Raw genomic sequence first — 6,895 nt, 5'->3', positions numbered from 1 at the left:
TTAATTAAACAGACGAGGTAGAAATTTAGGATTTAAAAGAAGATCTTTCAATCAAACCATAAAGTAAGGAATCTAGAATCAATCAAGAGGAAGTTATGATTCAATACTCAACATATAAATAGAGTAAGAGCAACCAAACGTAGCAAATAGGCAGGGTCAACTATATCGATAGAAAGAGGCAAGTCTTGAACAATCAAGATGAACATAATCACATAGAGGTGGTATAAGTTAGGCTAAGAACTCAGTCAAAACATATTCGAAGCAAGGTAACCACAGAAACATAATAAAATCGAGTAGTCATGCTAACACACAGAACCAAGCAAAGAAAAACCTAGAAAAATTAGGGATTCTAACATAGGCGAGTTGAAAAAGTAGTAAAAACATAGAATCAGTTGAGATATGCAAATGATAGATGTTAAAACATAAAGAATCGATTTAAACAAACTATAGAAGCAGTTCTGAAAAAACCCTAACGTTAGAAGAAAGTGAAAACAACTTGAAATCGATAATTTTTGCAAAGGAGGTTCAAGAACAGTGTAAAACATAAAAGGAACAGACTCGAATCATTTAAAAATACCATAGATCTAGCAGTTGTAAGCAAAAGTTAGGGTTTCAGAAGAAACCCAAGTAGAGATGAAAGAACCTGTTTAGAAACTCAAAGATCGTAACAAATACAGTGCGATCTTGCTCGAAATTACACCGGAGTAACCAAGAACAGCCCAAACAGCAAACCCTAGATAGAAGTCGGCGTGGCCCAGGGCCATTGGGGGCCTTAGAGAAGATGAGCATGGCAATGTAGGAGCCATTAGAAGCTTAGGGGTTGAAGGTGGTCACCAGAGAAGATCGGAGAGGGAGGTCGGCGGGTGAGAGGATCTAGGGTTAGGTTGAGTGATTGAGAGATCTGAGAGTGCAGAGGCGGTTGGATTTGGAAATGAGGCTAGGGTTAGGGGTCTTTGGAATTAAAAAAGGAAAGAACTAATACGGGTCGTTAATCTGGGAGATCAACGGCCAGGATTTAATTTGTGTTGGATCGGGTAGACGTGTTCAGGGTTTGGGTCAGGTATTTCAATAGGAAATTGGGTTGGGGTTGGGTTCAATTTAGGCTGTAATTGAAATGCCAATCTGGCTATACTTTAATTAGCCAATATTTCCTATATTAATTTATAATAAATAACAAACAATTTCTAGAACATAGTTTATGTACCAAAATGATTTAAAATATATATTTATCATTTTAAAAATATAGGGACTAATTTTACGCATATAAAATTTAATTATACATTAAATTGGCTAATATTGAAATTATATCCAATTTAGCTTTAAAATACCAAATGCAATTATAAAAAATGCATAAAAAATATATTAACCATATTTTGGCATAGGTATAGAAATTAAATGACTAAAGTACCATAACAATAATTTGGGGAATAATTATTGGGGATTTTATGAATAAAAGGGGAGGAAATAAATCAATTTAAATCCTTAAAATTATGGAAAAATTATAAAAACCTTATGCATGCATATATATGCATATATATGCTATTTTGAAGGTATTTATGCATATTTCAAAATATATAGGGAAATTGGATAACAACAGAGCATAACGGACCATACAGCCGGTTTTCTTTATGTATACACATACCTGTTTACCTTGGGCCTTGTCGACTCCTCGAATGCTTCTTCTCCGGCTATAGACCCAGTCATTCTTGACTTCTGTTGTAAGTACCGGGTAACACATGGCAAAATTTACCCCTCTTTCTGGATGATAGTTTACATGCTTCGCTAATTTTCCAGCAAAGTCAAGGGTACGACTTTTACCCTTGATCATCTAATCAGGCTGTACAACCCCCGTCTTTTCGAGGCTTTATCAAGCTTCACCCTCGATCTTTGAAACCCTTTTCTCTAGTATCGACAAGCACAAGGATCGGGAGTGGATGAGCCATTTTGTTCGAGTAAGGACCTCGGACATTATTCCGGCCGAATGGATGCCGTCCCCGGAGGAGTGGAACATGAAGCGTAAGTGCTTCTTCTTTGTGTGTGCTTTATTGTCTTCTTACTTTCTTCTCGAAAAACTAACTTTCCCTTTGTTCACGCAGCCGCCCCTTGGTATCCCGAATTTGTTCTGGGCCTGTTGGGGTGGATTAGGGGATTAAATGGCTCATTCCCCTATCTCAAGCGTTCTTGGCCTGAGTTGGCTAAAACGCGGTGGGTGGTCAAGAATCATGGTAAGCCCCTTCTCACCGCCTCTATCATGTTTTCATATTTCTTCCCTATATTCTCGTGCTGATAAATTTTGATTTCTACGCTTGCGCAGGCCTTGGCGATGGAGTGCTGATGAGGCAGCCTCCTACCGGCGAGGGAGAGTCCTCTAATCCCGATAAGGGTAAGAAGAGGAAAAAGGGGACGGTTGCCGAGCCACTTGTAATAAAGAAGCCCAAATCTCGCAAGCCTCGAGCTGAGGTTGAGTTCTCGTGTTCAGCTTGCAGAGTAAGTTCCGATGACGAGGATGAGGATGAGGATGATGATAACCTTTTGGTACAAAGGAAGAGGTCGGGCACTATTGGCCCCTAAGTGTCTGTGCCGAGGGCTGCCGAGTCTAGAATGGCTGATTCGGCTCGCGCCCATGCTTCAGAGGACCTAGAGGAGGGCACAGATACAGTTCCTAATTCCTCGACCAGATGTGGCACGGTCCCTACTCAGGAAATTGTTGTTGTTGGCTCCAAAAGGCCCGAGCCTGGAGCTCTTTAGGGGAAGGACTTGTCCTTCGGGTTCTTTGATGTTCTGGGGGGCCTCAATCTGGGTCCCTAATTCTCGCCCGGAGAGCTTAGGGATGAGCAGGACCTGAACATCGCCAAAGTGGGAGGCTCTCAGAAGGGAGAAGGAGAGCTCGGAAATTTTCTCGATGGAGTTAGCGAGAATATTGGCCTTGACGCTCCTGGTGCCATCGAGGAAGCGGAGGGTTGTTTATGACAAGTAGTACCTTGACATATTTTGGCGCTTTCAAGTATTTCTCTTTGTTTCTCTGGCTTCTTTGTTTTGTTGTAGGCTAAAGAGTTGTATGACCATGCCATCTCCAAGCTGCGAGATGAGCTTATAGGTCGTACGAAGGAAGTCGAGGGTCTTTCCTCGAGTTTAAAGGATTCGGAGACCCATTCCACCCGGAAGGAGGAGGAGCAGAGTATGCTTCGGGAAATGTTGGAAGAAACGAGTCGAGATAAAAACAACCTTGTTGAGCAGGTAGTACAGCATTTTATGAACTTGCATTTTATTTTGACTTGATACTTATCGACTTGTTTTACCTTTTGTAGTTTGGGCAAAGAACGCTCTCGTGGGGCGTCTTCAGGAGGAGATAGTTGTCAATGAGATGGAGTTGTTGTCGTCCCGAGACCTCTTAAAGAGTGCCAAGGCGGAGATTGTTGCACTGTTATTGGCCAGGTCTATGGCAGAGGAAAAAGCCTCCTCGTATAATAAATATTCCGCAACTGCAAATGAAAAGGCTCGAGACATACTAGCGGGGGTCGAGCAGAAGCTGACTCGAGCTATTACTCGTGCTCGTGCGCAAGCACAGAAGCAGGCCTTTGAGGAAGCGAGTGGCAAGGGCATCGATTTCTCGGTCGAGATCGAGGAGGCATGAATCATAGAGGAAGAAACTGCCTATTCGGACGCTTCGGACGAGGGTTCTGTGATGACATCGGGGGTGAAGAGTAGATTTAGGTCGTCCCTTTCCCTTTTTGTGTCAGGGTTTCTTAGGGAAAGACTGTGAATGCTTCCCTGTTTGATGCTTTCTACTCGGAACTGTTATCTCCCCACAGCATGTTTCCCCCTCCCACATTGACTGGTTATTTTTTGTATTTCTTTTTCCGCTGTATATACATTTGAACTACACAGGTTTATTTGGTAGTCTGGTCCTAGCCTCGTCACTACTTCGCCGAGGTTAGGCTAGACACTTACTAGCATATGGGGTCGGTTGTGCTGATACTACACTCTGCACTATGTGTAGATCCAGGAGCAGCTTTCACAGTAATTGGAGTGCTTCCTTCAATCCACTCAGAGACCCAAGGTAGACTGCAGGCATCCACAGGCCCTGGCGTCTCCCTCTATCTCTACTTCCTGTTTCATTTTCTTTTATTCAGAAACAGCGTATTGTTATTTCTTCAGACCTTGTATGTAGAAATCTTAGATAGTCTGTGACACTGTGACACCAGGTTTTGGGTATTTGAGGTTTTAGAAGTTGTAGTAGATGTAGACTTAAGATATTTAGTTGTTGACTCCCGCTTAATTATTTAAAGTTCCGTTGTTATCATGTTACCACCTTGTGTTTGTTAAAATGAAGCAATATGGAAGCGTAGCAAGTAGTTAGGGTTTGGCTTGCCTAGCTCCTATTAGTAGGCGCCATCACGACCCCTGAGGTTGGAAAATCCGGGTCGAGACACTCTATTCTTAGTGTACATTTTGTTTACTATGTGACTGGTTCTTGATTTTGTAATTCCCATATATAGAGAATGGATTGATCATTTTTTAATTGACTTAAAGTAAAATAATCTGTTGAAAGCAATCTTTTACTTTTCTTCTCTCTTTACTAAGTACTATTCTATTATATATTATATAGATAATGTAGTTTTTGTACATCCATATTTTTGGAATGAACTTTACAACAAAGAAAAGAGTGAAAAGCAGATTGTCCAAATAATTTAAGATAGGAAAAGAAAGAATATAAAAAGAAAACATGCACTATTCAGATACGTACTTACAAATGGACACATGTAGTGTACAACTATACAACTTTTGCCTTCTAAATCAATAACAAATCTCATGTGATAAAATGAAGAGAAAGATGAAAGATAAGGTAATAAAGATGTTACTTTCCCCTCTATGCCTTAGAAAAAAATGGACAAGAAAATTATTTGTAGTCCTAATTGTCTACAATAAACAAGGACAATTGCCTAGAACTAGAATCTTTGCTGGACCTTTCTAGCTTTACAAGCCAGTATGCTTTTTCCCTTTCACAACATACAAAAGACAGACAAATACAGTTCATCAAATGTTTGTTCTACCATTAAATCAGGATAAAATGGAAATAGGCCATGAGTTACTTGCGAACATATATTAGTATGGTTGAGTTTAATACTTGTGATCTGAGAGTAGGTAACAATAAGAAAATGTACACATTCTAAAAAGATAAAATGTTGTTAAGCTCTATGTTGAATTGACTTGTTTAGTTCTCTACTGTTGGTATGTGTTTCCTTCATCGAATGATTCTTTTGTTGCCTGCAAAGTTACTCAAACACAACTTTGGGTATAATCAAGTTTTTTACAGGTATTTTCGTTATTTATTGCATTTGACTACTAATGTTTTTCACTTGTAATGTTTTACTCTCTCAATATAATTTCCTTTTGCTCAATAAAGTAATTATGTGATGCCTCTGCAGCTCCAACATGAAGAAAAATTCTATTCACAAGAAGTGTGAGTATCTTTTGTAAATAACTTGATGCAAATCAAGAAACTATATTAGCCTTTTGTTATTTAACTCGGCAAAAATAAGTTCTTATCTGCTCGCGAATAGGTGTGTGGACGTGTCTTCAAGTTCAAATAGGATTTAGTTTATTCCTTTTCGAATAAAGATTTTTCTTTTAGTAGGGTTCTAGTTTCTTTTCCTTATAGAATAGGGATTTTACTTTCCTTGTCTAGTTATTTTATTTCCTTATTAGAATAAGAATAGTAGTCATAAAAAAAGAGACTCTAGGCATATATAAACGGTTCTCTTGCCTTGTAGAATGCAATTCACGTTTTTAAGGTTTGCCTAGTTTTACAATAGAATATTTTTCTCTATTTTGTCTTCTTTATCCTTGTTTTTGATTCCAAGCAAGGAGGTAATAGTCTTTATCTTATTTTCAATTGCGTGTGGTGTTTCTTTATTACGTTAATTGATTACAAGTGGTGACTTTAGGAACTTTTCAGTCAAGAATATGTTTCTTGATCTAAATTCGTTATTTTGATATCCTAGAATTAGAACTTTCATTCAACCGCTACAGCTTCAATATTTACTTATTTTGAATGAGTAAATAGTCTTTCTTATAGTTCGAATCATCATCTTTCACCTAGTTTTTGAATCATCAGATTCCGAGTATTAAAACTTGAGATACGTTGTTTCCTAAAATCTGCCCATAAATCACATTTTCCTTTCAAGATTTTAATCCTGGTTTCTACTAGTTTTTACTGTACAATTGTGCTGAATTTGTTTTGCTATTGCTTTCATGTGCACCGCTTTAGATTTTGCCTCTCCAGTTAAGCTTGAAATCTTCTGCAGTATTCTTTAGTACTTATTTCTGTAGTTAAACTTGAAACTTTTGTGCAGTAATTTTATTTCAGGCTTTCTTCTTCTATTTTTTGGTAGTTAAGCAATGAGATCAAGGTGAGATCTCTTTGAATAATAAACTCTTGTACGATTTTGAAGATAATTGCATTATATAGATCAATCATCTAGTAAACGCACTGAATATTTAATTTTATGGCCATATCATTATATTACTTGGTTGATGAAGATCATATTACAAGAGTTGATGAATGTTTCATCAAGATTGAAATTTTAAAATTGCTTGGAACTTTAAAGTTGAAAAAGTGTATGTAGTTAAAGGAGGTGTGCCGTTTGATGAAATGACAAGAAGGTATGGCAGTAGATTTCTTCTTTCTATTCTTAATGACTTATATTTGTATTGCTTGGAGTTGTTGAAGATGTTTATTATAGCAACTAAAGTAATGTCTGTTGGTGCATGTTAATACAAATTGTATTTCTGGTTGCTGGTGCTTTTTGTATTTGACTGAGAGTAAAATATGAAGTTGTTGCCTTATAAAGTTTGGTGCTTTTGTATTACACTGGCATTTCTAAACTATGAT

Source organism: Nicotiana sylvestris, chromosome 2 (assembly GCF_000393655.2).
Source record: "Nicotiana sylvestris chromosome 2, ASM39365v2, whole genome shotgun sequence".
NCBI lineage: Eukaryota > Viridiplantae > Streptophyta > Magnoliopsida > Solanales > Solanaceae > Nicotiana > Nicotiana sylvestris.
Note: the sequence above shows the minus strand (reverse complement) of the source record.